The 22,715-nt window shown below is 38.0% G+C and overlaps 1 long non-coding RNA gene across 1 annotated transcript in view; it reads right to left on the bottom strand.

Annotated features, from left to right (window-relative positions):
• LOC104969589 (uncharacterized) overlaps positions 1-22,715 on the bottom strand; it is a 60,927-nt gene that overhangs the window by 8,350 nt on the left and 29,862 nt on the right. The window contains exon 2 of the long non-coding RNA XR_808855.4: positions 18,830-18,872. This is a non-coding gene — a long non-coding RNA (uncharacterized lncRNA). The remainder of the gene's footprint in view (positions 1-18,829; positions 18,873-22,715) is intronic.

Below are 22,715 nucleotides of genomic sequence, written 5' to 3'. Positions count from 1 at the left end.
CCAGAATCTTACAGTCTTATCACTGTGTGGGATACTCCAAGATGTTTCAAAATCTGTACAAGTTCACTATATTACATTTGGGTGTGTTGTGTATTGTATTACTCATACAATAATTGTGTGTGTGTATGTGCATATATATAGGCTTCCCAGGTGGCGCTAGTGGTAAAGAATTCACCTGCCAGGGTAGAAGACACAAGAGACACGGCTTTGATCCCTGGGTGGGAAAGATCCCCTGGAGAAGGAAATGGCAACCAGATCCAGTATTCTTGCCTGGAAAATTCCATGGACAGAGGAGCCTGGTGCGCTACGGCACAGGGGCAGCAAAGAGTCAGATATGACTGAGCATGGAGCGCGCGGGCGCACATGCGTGCACGCGTGCACACACACACACACACACACACATACACACACATCACTCCTTCCAACAGTAACCCCATAGGCTAGAAAAGTGCCTGACCCATAATCGGTAGTCAATAGATTGTTGACCAAGTCTTTTATTTTTAGTGAAAGTAAACTCTATCTGTTTTTGCTTCAAAAATATAGTCATCTATTTTTTTAAACAAACACTCCAGAATGCATAGTATGAAAAGTATACATGAGATTATAAATTCAATGAAACATTTGGAATTAGGCTTGTTTTTAAAAATCTAGAACCTGTAGTTCTTCTAAAAAAGGGGGCAACCGTTTCTTTCAGGTTTCCTATCTGGACCAGGTACTTTACACACCCTCTCTTGTTTACTCTGGCAGCCCAGCAGGACCATTTTACATGTCAGGGGAGAGTAACTCCACAAGAGCAAGGGATTTATCTTGAATTATCTAATAAATATCAGATGGGAATTAAATCCAAATCTGAAGCCATGGCATAAGTTTTCCCCCCTCTGATGAGCTATGTTTTCCAAACAGTGTGAAGTATTATTTTCCCAAGGACTAGACTACTGAGTTCAAAATAATTTTGTGTAGCACAAAGCAGAAGGGGGAGTAAAATTAAACTAATGTGTTTCTTCTGAAATTAAAATATACATAAACATATACATATAAAAAACTTAAAGGTTTGTAACTAAATTCTAACTTATGTTTTAATGTTTTGATTCAACTTTATTGAAGATAATTTATATAAAATAAAATTCATCATCTTAAGTTTACAGGTTGAATGAGCCTGACAAATGCATATGCCTTTTAGTCATCACCCAAATCAAAAAAATATATTTCTATCACACATAAAGTTTCACCACCTCTTAGTTCCTGGTCCCAGGCAACCACTGACATGCTTTCTGTCTTTTTAGTTTTGTCTAGTATAAAATTTTATATAAATGACATATAATCATACGTTTTTGACTTTTATCACTCAGCAAAGTGCTTTTATATGTTTTATATGTATATATATACATATATATTGCAATAATCAGTAGTTCACTTATTACAGGCAGGATATAATTTTTTTTTGTCCAATATGACAATGTCTTTCTTTTAACTGGGAATGTTTAGGGTCCAATTAACATTTAATACCATTATTGATAGAGATGGATTTAGTACGCCAGCTTATTGTTTTCTGGGTTTTTTTTTTCCCCTGTTATTTTCTCTCACTCTTCCTCCATTCTTGCCTGATTTTGGATTATTTCACTATTTTTTTCAGTATTCCATTTTGTCTACTGGTTTTTAAGATATCTTTTTGCATTTTTTTAAGAAATTGATCTCGAAATTACTCTCTATATCTATCACCTTTCACAGTCTATCTAAAACTAATATTATACTAACAATTTCATGCAAAATATTAAAGCCTTTTAACAATATAGACTGCTTACTCTCCTCTTGCCATCCTTATGTTATAGATAATCATTATACTGATATGGGTTCCCCTGGTGGCTCAGACAGTAAAGAATCTGCCTGCCAGTGCAGGAGACCCAGGTTTGATCCCTGTGTCAGGAAGATCCCCTGGAGAAGTGAATAGCAACCCACTTCAATATTCTTGCCTGGAGAATTCCATGGACAGAGGAGCCTAGTGGACTATAATCCACAGGGTCACAGAGTTGGACACAACTGAGTGACTATTACATACAGACTATATTGATATACATTGAAAGTAATGCAGGAGAACATCATAATTTTGCTTTAAAAAGTCATATGTGTTTTACAACACTCAGAGGGAGAAAATAGACCCATATTTATTCAGATATTTATCATTTCTGATGTTTGATATTTGATCTGAAATAAAAATTTCCTTCTATCACCATTTGCTTCGGCCTTGAGGACTTCTTTTAGCATTTTTTAAAATATATATTGCAGGGCTGTTGGTAACAAATTATTTTAGTTTTCCCTTGCTGTCGCTAAGTTGCTTCAGTCATGTCTGACTCTGTGTGACCCCATAGAGGGCAGCTGACCAGGCTCCCCCATCCCTGGGATTCTCCAGGCAAGAACACTGGAGTGGGTTGCCATTGCCTTCTCCCAGATAGCGGAGGGACTGCCTTATCTTGCCTTAGTTCTGAGGAATATTTTGGCAGATATAAAGCTCTGAGTTGATACATTTTTTCCTTTCAGAACTTTAAAGATGTTGTTTTGCCTCAGTGTCAGGGAAAGGTTTAGGATGTGGTCCTTTTTGTTTCTTCAATAAATTTGTCTACAATTATATTATTTTTTTGTGAATGTTTGACAGAATTTACCAGTGAAGCTATCTGGCCCAGAGTTTTTGTTGAAAATTATAAAATTATTTTTTAATATCTTTAACAAATATAGAGCTATTTAAAATTTCTATTTCTTAATGAATTAGATTTAGTAATTTGTATCTTTCATGGAGTTCATTAATTGTATCTAATTATCAAATTTATTCTCCTAAGATTGTTCATAATATTCCCTTATGATTTTAAACTATAGGATCTGTAGTGATTGTCTTTCTTTTATTTCTGATTTTGGTAATTTTAATTTATCTTGTGATTTCTCTTATTTTCTCACTCAGCCTAAGTAATTGCTTATAAATTTTGTTGGTCTTTTTAAAATACTAGCTTTTGTTTCATTAATTTTATTGTTTGAACCTTTTATTTCTTCACTGATATCTGCTCTTATTACTATTTCTTTCCTACTAATTTACTCTTGATTTAATTGACTCTAATTTCTTAGGATAAAAGCTTAGATGATCAATACTAAAACTTTTTTATTTTCTGGCATGAGCTTTTAAAGTTACTTCTCTCTTTCTAAGCACTGCTTTAGCTGCACCATTTAAATCATGTCTGTTTTATGTATATTTTAAAATTTTAGTTTAAATATATTTTAATTTCACTTGTGGTTTATCTTTGATCATGAGTTATTTGTGTGTTGTTTATTTCCAAAAATTTGGAATTTTCAAGATATTTCTGTTACGAGTTTCTAATTTAATCTCATTACTGTTAGAGAATATATTGTGTATGCTTTTAAAAACTTTTATTGAGGTATAAATTGATGTATAACACTGTATAAGCTTAAGGTGTACAACATGTTAATGCAATAAACATATTGCAAAGCAATTACCACTATAGTGTTAGCTAACATACTATGCATGTTTTCAGTCTACTTAAACATATAGAAGCTTCTATTATGCATTAATACACTAAAATTTTTTAGCATATCATGTATCTTAATGAGCATTTCTTGTATACTGGAAAAGAATGTCTATTTTGCCTTTGGTTGATACAGTGTTTCTAAATACCAATTAGGTCAAGCTGTTTGATAGTGATGTTCAGCTCCACTATATTCCTACTGGTTTTATCTCTGTTTAATCTATCAATTACTGAGATAGGAGTATTACATTTTCAACTTTCATGTGTTTTTATCTATTTATCTTTCTATATCTGTCAGTTTTGGCGTTATGTATTTTATACAAATATAAAATATATAAAAATATATTATATATTTTAAGCTTATTACTCTGTACATACACATCTGAGATCTGAACATACGTTTGATAACTTGTTCCTTTTATCATTTTGAAATGTCCCTCTATCTTTGCTAATATTCTTTGTTCTGTGATGTATTTTTCTGATATTAGTACTGCTTCTCCATCCTTCTCATGATTAGTGACTGCAAGTTTGTTTTTTTTAATTTATCTGTATCTTTACATATAAGTGTTTTCTTTTACAGGCAGTATGTAATTGGCTCTTGCTTTCTATCCAGTATGACATTTTCTGCCTTTTAATTGCAGTGCTTAGATCATTTACATTTAATGTTGTCAACACAATGATATTATTTATTTTTTTTGCTTTATCTGTTCTTTGCCTTTTTTACTCTTTTCCTGTCTTCTTTTGCATTTTCACTGTTCTGTTTTATCCATACCTTTGGCTTATTATCTCTGCCTCTTCATTTTATTTTGAAGTGGTTATTTATGAATTACAACATGCATCTTTATCTTTTACATTATTCTTTCAAATAATACTATACCACTTCACTTTTCACATAAGAAACTGAAAACAGTACACTTCCATTTTCCCTTCTATTATTTTCATACATTTAATTTTACCTATTAGAAATGTCATAATAAATTATTATTTTTGCTTTCACTTTATAATTTAAGAGCACTGAAAATGAGGTCTTTTATATTTACTGGCATATTTACAGTTTCTATTTTTTTCTTTCCTTTATATATAAGTTTCTTTTGGTGTTAAATATTTTTTCTTCTTATGACCTAAGAAAACTTTTATGTTCCACCAAATCACAAAGATTGTCATATGTATTCCTCTGAAAGCATTATGGTTTTGAGTTGTATAATCCATCTTGAGTTAATTTTTATATATGGAGTGATTTAGGTGCCTATTGAGTTTTAATTCTGCTTATATTTTTAAATTATAGAAATTCTAGGTTCTTTTTTGAATCTGAAATATCATTTATTATAACTTTATCTTCTTTATTGATGTTTTCAAGCCTTTTCAAAATTTATTTAAGTGTAGTGAACATTGTTATTTTATATTGTATCTGATAATTCTAATATCTGAAGTCTTTGTGCATCTGTTTCTGTTGTTTGTTTTTTCTATTGGTTCTTAGTCACAGAGCTTCATTTCCTTATTTTCCTCTTTATTATTTATTATGTGTTGGACATTATACTTGTAAAATCTTTGTGGAAATAATCTGAGACCTGTAATAAATCCTTCTTCCAGAGGATTTACATTTGCTTCTATCAGACACTTGGGGGCACTGGCAGACTAGGGCTGTATTCAACCACTTGGAGTAATTTGAATTTGAGCTTTAAGTCTATTTTAGTTTTGTTTATTTTAATTTCTGGCTCGCCGTTACCTTGATGGTGTAGCCCTTTGGAGTGCCAGTTTATTGTAGGGAGAATGCCTTTCTTGGATGAGTTATAGGTTTTAATTTCCCTTTCTCTCACCCTATGAGTTGTCAAAACTAAGCTGCTACTTTTCAAGAATCAGAAAATGCTCTGAAGGCCAAGGTACTTCCGAGTCAATGGGATTAATCTTAGTTCTTATTTTCTTTCTGTTTGAGTCTAGAAATTTTTTTACTCTCTCATCATGTCTTCTGTGCTTTTAGGAAATTTTTTTTTTTTTTCACATTTTATCCAGGCTCTTTAGTTATTTCCATCAGGGGTTGATCCAGATTCATCTGAATAGCACATTCTGTAATTGCTATCTGGCAAAAATTTTTCTCCCAACAATTAACCACTTAGTCAATAACACTTGTTGAAAATGTATCTTTTCCACACAGGTTTCAAACTTGTCACATTTATGTTTTACTCAACAAACACTTTGGTCTGTTTCTGAGGCTTTTCTCTATTCCATTCATTTCTCTTTATTCCCAGTGGAGACCATGAAAAGGGGTCTTCCTATCCCAACTTCCTTTATTGGCCTTCTTTAACTAATAGACTACATTTTTCAGGTGATAGAAAAGCATCTGCCTCAAAAGTTGGCCTAAGACACTCTCATGTATTCCTCATGGGAATGCAAAATAGTACAAAACAAAAAAACCCTTACACATTTCTGCTTTGATGCAGAAATACCACTTCTTGGAGCTTACCCCAAAGTTACACCTCAAAAAATCAAAAATTTATATGCACAGTATTACATTTTACAATATTGTCTATAATTGGAAAGTATTAAAATGACCTAAATGATCACACAGGGAAAGTGGTTGAATAAACTATCATATATCCCATAAGGGAGAACTGTTGAAGCTGTAAAGAATGAGGAAGATCCCTATGAAGCTATGTAAATTTCTGTGAAACATAGTTAAATGAAAAATGCAAAGTAAAAAAGAGTTTGTATAGTATATTAGCTTTTGTATAAGAAGAGAAATAGAAACATATACATATATATGTTTATTTTTGTGAAGAGAAACACTGAAAGAATAAACCATAAACTTATAAAAATGGTTTTCTTTAGAGGTTGATAGAAATAAACTAATATTTTAAATATTCAAAACATAAAATTAAAAGGACAAAAAAGTAAATCACTAACTAGTATGTAAACCAAAATGAATAAACCTAAATGTAAATCAAAATAATAAAAAACAGAAAAAAAACATAATTTAAGTAACTTTGAACTCAGTACTACTCTATACATCTTCAATAGAACATAGTCTATCAAAAAAAAGGAGTGTAAAGAATTTTTGAATTTTACTCAGTAACTAGTTTCTTGCTGTTTGTGGCATCAGTGTGGTAATTATAAAACAACATTGGATGTATTTATAAGATAAAGCAAATGAGTGGAGCACTAGGGTTCTCACTGTGGGAGGAGGGACTATAAAAAATTACATTGGGGAAGGGGAGAAACAGGATAAGTACATAGGCCCAGAGTATTTCCTCATAGATTACTTATTAATTATAAAGTAGAGGAATAATAACTTTATATGGAGAAACTGAGAGATACCACTTAAAGCCTCCATCACCAATATTGGGAGAAACTGATAGCACGTGCCTTGTGATATAAAGCAGTGGAAAGAACATCATTTCTGTGATATTTCAATCAAGAATGCCTAAACTTCATCTAATAATAAGGAAACATCAGACATACTCACACTGAGGAACAACGTGTAAAACAACTATTGTGTATTCAGAAATATCAACATTGTAACATATAAAAGAGACAGAAAGCCTGCTTCAGATTGAAGACTAAAGAGACATGATAATTAAATGCCATTCATGAGCCTATATCAGATCCTAGATAAGGGAAAAAAATCGGACTATTTAAATATTGACTGTATATTACAGTCACCAAATTTATTCCTGTTAAATTTTTCCTATTTTATAAATGAACTGTACCCATGACCATAGAAGATATTGTTCCTGTTTATAAATTACGCAAATTTTAATATTTTGGGATAAAGGGATATGACATCTTCATCTTACACTCAAATGGTTTCAAACATAATAGTAAACATAATATATGTGTATATTCATATGATGTGAAAACAATATATTTGTGTATTCATATAATTCATACACATATCTACAAAAGTAGATGTGGGAAAATGTTAACAATGGAAAGCTGAGGTTTTTAAAATGTAGCCATAGGAATCTGAGGGTTTGGTATGGCAATCAGATTTAGGCTTTGAATTTTTCGTTTATGAATAAAATGCCTTGCTGCTTCAATGTACTTTGTTAGCATACCATCTAGGGGATGATCATGAAGAACCCAGAGGAGGCACACCTCTGGCTGGCATACAAAAACATGGTGTAGAAATTACTTAGAGAGACTGATGAAGGGGCTTGTGATTGGGAAAAAACACATTCAATCTTCAAGGAGATAGAATTTCAAAACTCATCAAATGCACAATTATTAAAAATCTTCCAATTCAAAGGGTTGAGGAAATAAAAACTCATAAAATGGTGAATTGGTATAATCATTTTGGAAATTAAATTGGTTATTGTATCATATATATCATCCAGAATCCAAACAGGATACAGAAACCACAGTTATTTGAACAGTGGAAGTTTAATATAAAGAATTGTTACTCCAATCCTGTTAGAATGAAAACGGGATTGGTAGTAAGAAGTAAGTCTGAAGAACACGGGGGCAGAGCAGATGTAAGAAGCAGCCACTATCTTTGGGGCTTCAACAGATACCCAAGGAAGAGCTCTCATCCCTCAAAGCTGAGATCTAGACGGTGTTAGAGCAGGCTGACTCGGAAGAGAATTCATGTGATACCACACCAGTGGAGGGGCTTCCCTGGTGGCTCAGCAGTAAAGAATCAGCCTGCAATGCAGGAGCCACAGGAGATGTGGGTTTGATCTCTGGGTGGGGAAGATGCCCTGGAGAAGGGCATAGCAACCCACTCCAGTATTCTTATCTGGAGAATTCCATGGACAGAGGAGACTGGTAGGCTACAGTCCATAGGGGCCCCAAGAGTCGGATTACTGAAGTGACTGAGTATGCACACACACCAGAGGAACTTGCTGGAAACTGGCCCTTTGGAATTTGCCAGAAATCCACCCGTGGGTGTGCTGAGGAGAGCTGCTCACAAAAAAGTGTCTCACCAGAGGCACTCTGCAGCAAAACCACCTGAGGGGGTTTCCAGGGGCAGCTGCTGGCCACTATGTACTGCTGGCTGCAGTGTATTGGAAGAGTCTGGTGCTGAGCAGCTCTGGATACTGCAGAAGGCATGTGCTGTGGAAGTTGTCCATGCTTTAGGAACTGGTCCCCACAGTAGCAGCTGGCTAATCTGGTCCACTAAAACCAAGAAGCAAAACCTTTTTCTCCTGCAGTGCCTCTCCATCCTCCTCCTCTGGTACAACTTAACACTGTACCAGTTGGAATAGGAAAGGTTCAGTTCAGTTCAGTTTAGTCGCTCAGTTGTGTCCGACTCTTTGTGACACCATGAACCACAGCACGCCAGGCCTCCCTGTCCATCACCAACTGCCGGGGTCTACCCAAACCCATGTCCATTGAGTTGGTGATGCCATCCGACCATCTCATCCTCTGTCATCCCCTTCTCCTCCTGCCCTCAATCTTTCCCAGCATCAGGGTCTTTTCAAATGAGTCAGTTCTCCGCATCAGGTGGCCAAAATATTGGAGTTTCAGCTTCAACATCAGTCCTTCCAATGAACATCCAGGACCAATATCCTTTAGGATGGACTGGTTGGATCTCCTTTCAGTCCAAGGGACTCAGAAGAGTCTTTTCCAACACCACAGTTCAAAAGCATCAACTCTTTGGCACTCAGCTTTCTTCATAGTCCAAATCTCACATCCATACATGACTACTGGAAAAACCATAGCCTTGACTAGATGGACCTTTATTGACAAAGTGATGTCTCTCCTTTTTAATATGCTGTCTAGGTCACCCTTATTTAACTTATATGCAGAGTACATCATGAGAACACTGGGCTGGAGGAAGCACAAGTTGGAATCAAGATTGCTGGGAGAAATATCAATAACCTCAGATATTCAGATGACACCACCCTTATGGCAGAAAGTGAAGAGGAACTACAAAGCCTCTTGATGAAAGTGAAAGAGGAGAGTGAAAAAGTTGGCTTAAAGCTCAACATTCAGAAAACGAAGATCATGGCATCTGGTCCCATCACTTCACGGGAAATAGATGGGGAAACAGTGGAAACAGTGTCAGACTTCATTTTTTGGGGCTCCAAAATCACTGCAGATAGTGACTGCAGCCATGAAATTAAAAGACACTTGGAAGATTTCCTTGGAAGGAAAGTTATGACCAACCTAGATAGCATATTCAAAAGCAGAGACATTACTTTGCCAACAAAGGTCCATCTAGTCAAGGCTATGGTTTTTCCAGTGGTCATGTATGGATGTGAGATTTGGACTGTGAAGAAAGCTGAGTGCCAAAGAATTGATGCTTTTGAACTGTGGTGTTGGAGAAGACTCTTGAGAGTCCCCCGGACTGCAAGGATATCCAACCAGTCCATTCTGAAGGAGATCAACCCTGGGATTTCTTTGGAAGGAATGATGCTAAAGCTGAAACTCCAGTACTTTGGCCATCTCATGCGAAGAGTTGACTCATTGGAAAAGACTCTGAAACTGGGAGGGGTTGGGGGCAGGAGGAAAAGGGGACGACAGAAGATGAGATGGCTGGATGGCATCACTGACTAGATGGACGTGAGTCTGAGTGAACTCCGGGAGTTGATGATGGACAGGGAGGCCTGGTGTGCTGCAATTCATGGGGTCGCAAAAAGTCAGACATGACTGAGTGACTGAACTGAACTGAGGTTGGTCATAACTTTCCTATCAATATTTAAAGAGCCTGGTTCTATTTGGATGGAGCTGGCAAAAAAAGATGAATTTGGAGTTACATGATAATCAATGAACTGACAAGGCTATACCTAGAAACGTTTCATATGTGTACATCACACTGTTAGTAAACAATTCTGCAGCAAGGAATGGTCTCATCTGCTTCCTGGGTCTCGTTAGCAGGAACTAGAGGACAGTCTCTTTGGAGCCCCACTGTAGGAGAAACTAGCATGGTAAGTCTTTTAGATCACTTCACCCAAGAGCTAAATTCCTGGGAGAGAAAAACCTAGCTCAGGTCAGGTGCCTACTCTTTGGTCAGGATATCATGATATTCATGGTGCCACTAAAATTGGAATAGATGGGCCAAGAGCAAGTTTACCCCGACTATGGGGGGAATTCCAGGTGATGATTCCAGGTAGTGAAAACAGCCCCTTCTAGAGCAGAGGCTGGCAAACTATAGCCTATGTGCCATATCTGGTTTGTCACATATTTTTGTATGGTCTGTGAGCTAAGAATGGCTTCCATATTTTTAAATGGCTGAAAAAAAAAAAAAAAAACAGAAGAATGACAGTATTTTGTGACATATGAAAATTATAAACATTCAAATTTTAGTGTCCATTAGTCCAAGTATACTTCATTTTACCTAGTTCTACTTTATTGCATTTCACAGATACTATATATTTTTTAATGAAGGTTTGTAGCAACCCAGCATTATAAGATGACGGTTAACACTTTTTAGTAATAAAGCATTTTTTAATTAAGGTGTTAGGATTTTTTTTAAAACACAGTGCTATCACTCACTTAATAGACTACAGTGTAGTGTAAACATAACTTTTATATGTACTGGGAGACCAAAAATTTTGTGACTCACTTTATTGAAATATTTGCTTTATGGCAGTGGTCTGGGTGGTCTGGAACCAAACCTGCAAGATCTCTGAGATATACCTGTTAAGTTTTATTGGAACATAGGTGCATTTCTTTAAGTATTAAGTGTGGCTTTGTGCTCTCATGCTACAACGGCAGAGTTGTGTAGCTGTGACGGCCACTGTATGGCCCCCCAGGCCTTAAATATTTCAAAGTTGGGTGTTTATAGAATTTCCACACCTTACTCTAGAGTCTCCCTGGTCAAAGTATGATATGAAAACTGATATCCATACTATCAGGCCTCACTCCAGATCTACTGAGTCGAAATCCACACTCTTACAGGATCCCTGGGTGATACAAAGACATGCTGAAGTTAGAGAAGCACTGCCTTGGAGAAGATCAATTTGATCCTGGGGTAAGACCTGTTTTGTTACTGTGCTTGCTTATCACTAACCAGTATGTTTGAGGCATTGTGATTCATAGTCATTTAAAAAATTTTATTTATATTTAATTGGAGGATAACTGCTTTACAGTATTGTGTTGGTTTCTGCCATGCATCAACATGAATCAGCCATAGGTATCCATATGTACCCTCTCTCTTAAACCTCTCTCACACCTCCCACCCAATCCCATCCCATCTCTCTAGGTTGTCACAGAGCACAGGGTTTGAGAACCTTGTGTCATGCAGCAAACTCCCACTGGCTGTCTATTTTACATATGGTAATGTATGTGCTTTAATGCTGCTCTCTCAATTCTCTCACCCTTTCCTTCCCCCACTGTGTCCACTAGTCTGTTCTTTTTATCTGTGTCTCTATTGCTGCTCTGCAAACATTTCTCCAAAGAAGACATGCAGATGGCTAATAAACACATGAAAAGATGCTCAACATAGCTCATTATTAGAGAAATGCAAATGAAAACAACAAGGAGTTATCATTTCACATCAATTAAAATAGCCATCATCAAAAAATCTACAGACAACTATGGCTGGGGAAAAGGGAACCCTCTTGCACGGTTGTGAATGTCAATTGATACAACCACTACAGAGAACAGTATGGAGATATCTTAAAAAACTAGCACTAAAACTACCGCTGCTACTGCTGCTGCTAAATCGTGTCCGACTTAGCACACTTCAGTCATGTCCGACTCTGTGCGACCCCATAGACGGCAGCCCACCAGGCTCCCCCGTCCCTGGGATTCTCCAGGCAAGAACACTGGAGTGGGTTGCCATTTCCTTCTCCAATGCATGAAAGTGAAAAGTGAAAGTGAAGTCGCTCAGTCATGTCCGACTCTTAGTGACCCCATGGACTGCAGCCTACCAGGCTCCTCCATCCATGGGATTTTCCAGGCAAGAGTACTGGAGTGGGGTGCAATTGCCTTCTCCGAAAACTACCGTAGTCATTGTTAATTAGGTTCTTTTCTATTTTCAAATGCCACAAATATGTTAAATCTACCTTAGATAATGGAGGTTTATTGTAAGAATACCCAGGAAGGAAGGAAGAGCAAAATAATAGTCCACCTAGCCTCAGGGAGATCTGTGGGAGGCAGCTGCTAGAGTAAAAGTCCCAGTGGTCACCCTAGTGATGACCAGAATCTCTGATGATTGAAAAGCTGTCGCAGATGGCCATTGTGCTTAAGCCTCAGCCACTCCATCTCCCTCTCTACCTCTGGGTTTCTGCTTACTCAGAATTTCTACAATCTCTTACTCTTGGCCATCCCTAAGGATCTGATTTTGTGAAAGTGCTGCACTCAGTATGCCAGCAAATTTGGAAAACTCAGCAGTGGCCACAGGAGTGGGAAAGGTCAGTTTTCATTACAGTCCCAAAGAAGGGCAATGACAAAGAATGTTCAAACTACCGTACAATTGCACTTATTTCATATGCTAGCAAAGTAATGCTCAAAATTCTTCAAGCCAGGCTTCAATAGTTCATGAACCAAGAACTTCCAGATGTTCAAGCTGGATTTAGAAAAGGCAGAGGAACCAGAGATCAAACTGCCAACATCGATGGATCATAGAAAAAGCAAGAGAATTCCAGAAAAGCATCTACTTTTGCTACATTGATTATGCTAAAGCTTTTGACTGTGTAGATCACAACAAACTGTGGAAAATTCTTAAAGATATAGGAATACCAGACCACCTTACCTGCTTTCTATGAAACCTGTATTCAGGTCAAGAAGCAACAGTTAGAACCGTACATGAAACAAAGGACTGGTTCAAAATCGGGAAAGGAGTACATCAAGGCTGAATATTGTCACCCTGCTTATGTAACTTAAATGCATAGTACATCATGAGAAATGCTAGGCTGGAAGAAGCACAAGCTAGAATCAAGATTGCCGGGAGAAATATCAATAACCTTAGATATGCAGATGACACCACCCTTAGGGCAGAAAGTGAAGAAGAACTAAAGAGCCTCTTGATGAAAGTGAAAGAGGAGGGTGAAAAAGCTGGCTTAAAACTTGACATTCAAAAAACGAAGATCATGGCATCTGGTCCTATCACTTCATGGGAAGTAGATGGGGAAACAATGGAAACAGTGAGAGACTTTATTTTCTTGGGCTCCAAAATCACTGTAGATGATAGCTGCAGTCGTGAAATTAAAAGATGCTTGCTCCTTGGAAGAACAGCTATGACCAACCTAGACAGCATATTAAAAAGCAGAGACATTACTTTGCTAACAAAGGTCCATCTGTGGTTTTTCCAGTAGTCATGTATGGATGTGAGAATTGGACCATAAAAAAAGCTGAGTGCTGAAGAATTGATGCTTTTAAACTGTGGTGTTGGAAGAGACTCTTGACAGTCCCTTGGACTGCAAGGAGATCAAACCAGTCAATCCTAAAGGAAATCAGTCCTGAATATTCATTGGAAGGACTGATGCTGAAGCTGAAGTTCCAATACTTTGGCCATCTGTTGCGAAGAACTGACTCATTTGAAAAGATCCTGATGCTGGGAAAGATTGAAGGCGGGAAAAGAAGGGGACTATAGAGGATGAGATGGTTGGATCATACCACTGACTCAATGGACATGAGTTTAAGCAAGCTCTGGAAGATGGTGAGGGACAGGGAAGCCTGGCGTGCTGCAATTCATGGGGTCACAGAGAGAGGGACAAAACTGAGTGACTAAACAAAGAAGAATCTTAGAGGAGTCCAGGTATTTTCAGTAAGAGAATAGAATTGGATAGAAAAAGTGTGTATTATAAAATAAAAAGAATGAAATAAGGACTCAGTTCAGTTCAATCACTCAGTGAAATTAAAAAATGAAATTTTACCCCTCAATACTGATAGTATGAAAGAAAGTGAAACTTTTAATAAGTCAGTCTTGTCTGACTCTTTGTGACCCAATGGACTGTAGCCCACCAGGCTCCTCTATCCATAGTATCCTATAGGCAAGAATACTGGAGTGGGTTGCTGTGCTCTTCTCTAGATCTTCCTGACTCAGGCAGGTCTCCTGCATTGCAGGAAGATTCTTTACCATCTGAGCCACCAGGGAAGCCACTCATAATATGTCATCAGTTAAATACTCTATGACTTCAAACTCTTATCTGAACCTTCTTTCTCTCACTATAGCCTGACTCTCCCTTGAGGACTCAGCTTACCCTGAAATCCTGACAAGTGATGATTGATTCCTTTGCTATATTACACAAACTGCTTGGCCTTGAGGTAGAATGAAAGTCCATATCCTTGCTTCCCATTGCCATTTCTAGGGGGGAAAAAACCCACTTCTTAAAACAAATATGCAAAAATACCCCCAAAAGTCTATTTTGGAGGAGACATATGCCATCTGGCTTCCCTGGTGGCTCAGACGGTAAAGCCTCTGCCTGCGATGTGGGAAACCAGGGTTCGATTCCTGGGTCGGGAAGATCCCCTGGAGAAGGAAATGGCAATCCACTCCAGCACTCTTGCCTGGAAAATCCTATGGACGGAGGAGACAGATAGTCTATAGTCCATGGGGTCGCAAAGAGTTGGACACGACTGAGCGACTTCACATTCACGTTTATGCCATCTGACTCAGGGTTATAGTACAGTGTTGTGTAGCCAGAACCTGCAGAAGGTGGGAGGATGATGGCCGTGGCCCAAGGAAGGGCGCCATTTGTAATTTGCACAGAGACAGACCTGCCTAAGCCAGGTTTAGGCAAGGCTGCCCATATCAACAGGGTGATTTCCTAATTTCTGTGACAGCACCCACTGTATGGACTAGCAGCCACCCCGAGAGACCACTTCATCTCATTACTGTAGTCATCTACAGTATTTCTTTCATTCACTGTAAGTTTTATCCCTGAGTTATTACCGTTCTCTCTACCACTACCTTAGTCATCATCATCTTCCTATATCAATACCCATACAGGAACAAATTACCCATAATGTAACTGCTTCCAAAATTTCAGTGTCAGGTATCCTGTTGTTAAACCACTCCCTGATACCTTTCCAGATCACACCCCGCAGTATGTCTATTTCAACAATTCTTCAAGCCCATCAAAAATCTCCCTTCAGCATCCACACCTTGGATAAAACCTATATAGACTGATGGCACTTCATATTATATCTCAAAGTATTCAAATATTATCCCAATATAATTTTGCAATGTTAATTCTATCTCTTTAATCTCTGTACTCCCTAAGATGTCTACTTCATGCCTTCACTTCTGTTTCTTAAACTCCAAAATATCTTCCCCATTCTCATTCTTAGCCTATGACTTTGCTTTATATTTTATCAAGCAAGGATGTCCTCATTATCCTTTCACCAACCTGTATTTCAAGGAGAGTTGATGGTCTGAGATTTTACCCTACCTGTTAGCTAATAGCTTATCACAGAGCCGTGAATGCCAACAGGAGACGCATGACCCCCGGGTAGGGAGACAAAGACTTTATCACTCATAGCATGGCAGACAACACATGCGTCAGCACATTTACTGTCAGCGCCCTTTGTCCCATGCCCGTCGCAGGTGAGCCCAGATGGATGCTTATGCATGCTATCGGTTGTGTTATAGGAAAGGAATCCTCAGACTAGGGGCCCATATCTTTTATAATAGGTAGCAGGTTAGCCTACCTTTTTCTCCAGAGAGAGACAAAATCACAGTTTTCCAAGACGGTTCATTACACCAACATTCTTGAAAAGATATTTGGACGTAAATGAGTCAGTGCCTCTGTTTTCAAAATGTGCAAAACCATGAGCAACTCATGAATCGTCTCTCAATATTACTTGGTTCTGGACCACAGTCATTCTTCTGTCTAAGGCTCCTATACAAACTCTCCTTGTATAGAGGGAATCCCATCTCTTTTGCTTACTCTTTGATATCTCTCTTTCAGTTTCTTTTCTCTACTAGATCATTCATATCATCAACCACAACTAAACACTGTAGTAATTCCCATAATTTTTAAAAGGAGCAGAAAGAAAAAAACTTTCTTGACCTCATGTCTTCCTCCAACATCTGACTTGTTTCTTTTTTCTCTCTCACAAATTCACATGCACCATTTTTCCTCAGTCTCATTTTCTTCACCTTCCACCTCTCATTTTTGAATCTACCCTAGTCAAGTTCTATTCCCACCTCTCCAATGAAAAACTGTTTTTGTCAAAGCTGTTGATGACCACCACATTGCTTAATCCAGTGGTCAATTCTGAAGCCTCATCTGAATCTCATCAACATTTGACACAGTTAATTAGTCTCATCTTCTTGAAACACTTTCTTCACTTGTCTTCCAAATCCTCCTAATTTACTCCCTGTATCACTGCCTACGTGCCTCTCTTCAGTCTTCTTTATTCACTTCTATCGTGATCTCATCCTGCGTGGTGACTTTAAATACCATCCGTACTCTGATGACTCCTGAATGTATTTCTACTGCCTTAGCCTCCCCCAAACAGAGATTCTTATATATGACTGTGTACTTAACTTTTTCTCTTAGATGCTTAAGTTTAACAAGTCCAAAACAAAGTCTTAATCTACTAATTCCCTCCCTGAAACCCTCTATAGGTCCTAATTATCCTACAATTTTGCCTATTTCCATAAGGTCACCACCATTAACAAGGTGTTCACACCCAAAACCATGGAACCATCCCTGATTCCTTCCTGACATCCTCATAAATAATCATCAATAAATCCTATGGATTTTACCTACTAAATGTATTCAAAAGCCACCATCTCCACAAACATTCCATTACAAGCTGCCATCATGTCTTCCATGGTTTACTGTAACAATCTTCTAACTAGCCCCCTATTCTATTCCCCGTGCAGCATTCTGCGTGTTAAAAATCCTCAATGACTTGTCATCACACTCAGAATAAAATCCTAGTTCCTTGCTCTGGTCTCCAAGGACTTACATAACGTATATAAAATTCCAGGTCCTTGCCATGGTCTACAAGGACTCCCGTAATGTACATGCTCCACCACCTCTCAGACTTCACTCTTCCACTTCCCCACTATGCTCCAAACACAGAAAACTCTTCCTGATTCCTCAAACACTCCACACATGCTCTTCCCACAGAACCTTTGCTTTTGAAGTTCCTTCTGTGTGGAAAAGCCCTCCCCTAGATAACTGCATGACTCATTTTCTCACTTCTTTCAGATTTCTGCTCAAATGTCTCTTTAGTAGAAAGAACTTACTTGAACACCACATCCCAAAATAGCATAATCTGTCCATTACTCTCTATCCTCTTATCTGCTTTATTTCTCTTGTGGCACTTAGCACTGACATTATATAGCTAGTGAATTTCAGTGACTCTAAGATATTATCGGTTGAAACATGTGCCATTATTTTATATACCCATCGAGAAAGAGAAACTCTGACAAATAAAATCATGTCATCTTTCTTATCGCTGAGAATTTTTATTTTATACTCATTGGAATTGGTCTTTTAGGCTTATTTAGACTTTTTTTAAAAATCATATATCCTTCACACACAAAAAAGAAAACTATAAGCAAAATAAATCAATTAAATTATATCTAGGACATCTTTACAATTGGAATTCAATATTCTGATATATTCTTCATCTCATACTCAATGTCACTGTTTTTCCACCCACTATCTCACTAATAAAATGGAACACAGCTTAATCTACTTGCTAGTGGCTTTCTTTTCTAGGACTCATAAAGCAAGAAATATGGAATTGTGGTCATTCTTCAAATAATATTACTTGCTTCTCTAATATCAAATTTATGTCTCATTGCTCTATTTCTGAGCCTGGATGTCTACCAATAACTTTTCTTTTTCAGCTATATCAGAATACCACATTTTGAAGATATTTTAAACAGCATTTAAAGTCCACATATTCAGTACCAACAATGCATGTAATTCAATTGTGTTTATAGTTACAAACAGATAACTAAGTTCACACAGAAAAATGACTCTGACTGCTCTCTGTCCAACTGTGGTTATAAGAGGCCAATGACTTTAAAATGCATTCCATTTTTTTCCAGAAATTTAAAATGTGAAAAAATGCATGTCTTCAAATCAATTAAATATAATAATGTTTGTCTCTACCACTAGAATATGAGTACTGGGAGGGCAGGAAATTGTTTTGTTTTGTTCACTGACTATATTCTCATCATCTAGCAGTGTCTTTGAAAAATAGTATAAGTTCAAGAAGTGTCTATTGAATAAATGAATAGATAAACTTCTGCCTTTACTACTAATAATCAACTCTAGTATTTCACACTTAAAATCCCCAAGATGAAAAGTTCAATTGACTTAATTACCATTCAGTATAAGCTACCCCTGCTGGGGAGACAACTAGCTGTAGGCAGATCTCCCTAGATCTCTGACAAGCCGTCTGGTCATTCACACATGTGGCCGGCCATCTTTGACATTGTCACCCACCTTAGAACTCTGCTTACAGTAACCATGGCTTCCATTGGGAAACCTAGAAAAAGAAAGAAAATTCAGCTCTCAGAAACCTGTGAGGTTTTATAACAACAACTCATCATGGTGGAAGGACAGGCTTCTTGGCCTAAGCTAGAAACCCATGCCTAGATTCTTCCTGCTGAGTTATTCCAAGCCGTCACCCTTCCTTAGACCTTCACCACCCCTGAGAAACTGCCAGGGACCCTTGGCCCCTTTCTCATTCCCAGTCTACAGAACTTCCTCTTCTTCTTGTCAGTCTCTTAGAATCATTCTTCCTCATTGTCGTTATAGCCACATTGCAAAAGCCCTTCAATGGGCATTACCCACAAAATGCTGACCTCAGGTATCTTCCCTAAAATTGTTGATCAAGGAATTTAAGTCTGGCTACTGGCATAAAATAGTGTAATGGAATACAGGAGAATACCAGAGAATATAGAATATAAGAGAATACAGGAGAACATGTGTATATTGGCTTTATGTTATTACCATATATGACTGGCAGTATATCATTCTGCCAGTCTTCTCATCCAGTTGTCTCCCAAGACAGGACCCAGGTTCCAGTTGGGTTCTCCATATTGTCGTGTACAAAGCGGCACCTGACTTGAGACTAAGCACTTGATTTTAGCCCTAGCTGCTCAGAACGATGCCTGTTCTATCCTGCTGCTTTACTTTCCTGTGTAGTATAGGTGCCTCCAGACCCAGATAATGTCAAAAGAGGAAGGCCAGAAGTATGACGATGATCTGATATTTCCTATAATTCTCAACCTTTAAATTATGTTACTATAAGCCATATAAAGGTGGCAATGACATGTATATTAATTTTATTTCATTCATATACAATAGTCCTCGCCTTTTCCACAGGGCATGTATCCTAGGACCCCCAGTAGATGCCCTGCTGAGAACTCTATATAGGCTATGTTTTTTTCCTTTACATACATACCTATGATAAAATTTAATTTATAATTAGTCACATTAAGAGACTGGGCTTCCCAGGTGGCACTAGAAATAAAGAACTCCGATGCGGGAGTCATAAGAGACACAGGTTTGATCCATGGGTCAGGAAGACCCTCTGAAGGAAAGCATGGCAACCCACTCCAGTATTCTTGTCTGGCCCATGGACAGAGTTGCCTGATGGGCTACAGTCCATAGGGTTGCAAAGAGTCAGCCACTACTGAAGCAACTCAGCATGAATGCACAGTAAGAGATTAACAACCATAACTCAAAATAGAACAATATAGCAATATACTGTGATGAAAGGTATGTGAATGTTGTGTGGTCTCTGTCTGGAAGCATCTTATTGTACAAATTTAATGTCTTTTCCATCCAAAATAAGCAGTCGTCCCTCACTGTGGCCATTTCTTTTGCTGTTTGAGGTATAACAGCAAAACTAGCACAAATTTCTTTTACTGTCTTCACTGTTTCATAGACAGAAGATTCATTCTTACTGTAGAATTTAGCAATCTCAGCAAAAGAGTGTTTATCTCTCCTTATGAAGTCCAGAACTGTCACCCTTTCACTTAAAGGAAATACTTAGGCATATCTAAATTGCCAGCATCACTACTCTTAGGCTTCGAGGGCATTAAATACAATAAGAGTGACTTGAACACAAGCACTGTGATACTAGGACAGTGGATCTGATAACGGAGATGGCTACTAAATGACTAATGTGGGGCGGGAGGGAATACCCTGAACTAAAAGTGTGACTCACTTCCTGGGTGGGACATAGAAAGACCCTGCGAGATTTCATCACTCTACTCAGAATGGCACACAATTTAAAACTCATGAATTGTTCCTTTCTGCAACTTTCCATTTAATATTTTCAGATCACAGTTGTCCGTGGGTAAATGAAATCGTGGAAAGCAAATCAGCAGATGAGGAGGGACTTGCCTATCGCCTGATTCCATGAGGAATTTAAGGCAGCTGAGGAATATAAGGAAGATATTTAATGATGAACGTTGAAACAAAAAGGGGTTGCTGCTTAACCTGGAAATTCAATTTAGCAGAGTGGTTCATTCAAAATGTTCCAGTTAAGTAAGATTTAATTATGTTTTATATTTGTATTTACCAATATAACATTTGTTCTTACTCATGCAGTGGAGAGAGTTCTTGAATGATTTGTCAAGCTAGAGAGGAAAAAGGTTCTGTTTCTGTTTTACAACAAGGTAATTAGTATTTCCCTGTTACTTTTCTAAATTTTCAGACATTTCTAAGGCACCAAAACAGAGGGGAGAAGAGAGGCAGGCAATGGAAGTAACATGTTTTAAAATATATTACCTGGGCCAATAATTTTAAAAACAGTATAAACTAAAACACTCTATTTCATGTGGAGATAATTCATGTGAGTTTTTGGCTGAGATAACAAAGACCAACAACAAAACAGTGGTTTCTAAAATCTTTGATATTCTAAGGGGACGTACTGCTGCTGCTGCTGCTGCTGCTAAGTCACTTCAGTCGTGTCCGACTCTGTGTGACCCCAGAGATGGCAGCCCATCAGGCTCCCCCGTCCCTGGGATTCTCCAGCCAAGAACACTGGAGTGGGTTGCCATTTCCTTCTCCAATGCATGAAAGTGAAAAGGGAAAGTGAAGTCACTCAGTCGTGTCCGACTCTCCGCGACCCCATGGACTGCAGCCTACCAGGCTCCTCCATCCATGGGATTTTCCAGGCAAGAGTACTGGAGTGGGGTGCCATCGCCTTCTCCAAAGAGGAGGTACTAGACTGCCCCTGTTAAAACTGGTTACTTAAATCCCTATTTCATTATTCACCTAAAGGCACCTTTTTGAAGTTAAAGATGCAAAAAGAGAGAAAGAGAGAATTTCTTTGGAGAAGGTTGTTGCAAACTTTGGGGTTTCCCTGACTACACTTTGTCCAGAGAGGAAAATGGTGTCTTGTCATTCCCTCTTTACCTTAAGCCAAGCTGGAGAGGGGCCTGTATGCGAATCTCTTAGAGAAGTTAACCTATGCTTCCAGAAGGTGAGGAGCATGAAGCCTGGTGGAGAAGCTGTACTGGAGCAGCCTGAGCAAGAGAGGGAAAGAGATGTACTGAGGATTTCCTGCTTTTTTTTTTTTAGCAATAGTGAACACGGACTCATATGTAGCTCTGGGGGACTACAGTAAGGCTATGTGGGCCTAACTTAGATATTTGTTGAATCAGGTTCAATAGCACTTCCTGGAAGGAAGTTCTGGTGATGCTCTGGGACTAATGGATGAAGCCTATATAGCCTGCAGGATTAGAGGCATTGCCTAAATGTGGGCGACGACAGTGGGAGGCCTTCCGTAAGAAGCGCCTTCAAGAAATCTAGGAAATCTATCCATTAGAGGAATGGTTTGCACGTTTATATCCCCCTGCCTCAAAATTTATGTGTTGAAATCCTTATTCCCAATAGGATGATATTAAAAGGTGGGACATTTGGGAGATGCTCAGTCATGAAGGAGGAGTGTTCATGAGTGGAATTAATGCCCTTATGAAAGAAACCCCCTCACTGCTCCCTAGTCAGGTTCATCCACGTTGTTGCATATGAAAGAATTACTCTCTTTTTTAAGGAGGCCAAATAATATTCCATCATATAAATCACATTTCCTTTATCCTTTCATCTGTCAATGGACAGTGTGTTGTTTCCATAAATTGCTTATAGTGAACAGTGCTGCAATGAACATGAAATTGCAGATATCTCTTTGAGATCCTGATTTCAATTCTTTTGATAGATGCCCAGGCATAAGATTGTTGAATCATATGGTACAGTACTTCTATTTTTAATTTTAGGAGGAATCTCTATACTGTTGTGGTAGTGGCTGTACCAGTTTACATTTCCACCAACAGTGTAAGAAAGTTCTAATTTTCCCACATTCTCACCAAAAATATTT

The sequence above is a fragment of the Bos taurus genome, chromosome 9, assembly GCF_002263795.3.
Source record: "Bos taurus isolate L1 Dominette 01449 registration number 42190680 breed Hereford chromosome 9, ARS-UCD2.0, whole genome shotgun sequence".
Taxonomy (NCBI): Eukaryota; Metazoa; Chordata; class Mammalia; order Artiodactyla; family Bovidae; genus Bos; species Bos taurus.
Note: the sequence above shows the minus strand (reverse complement) of the source record. Positions and strands in the feature narration are given on the sequence as shown.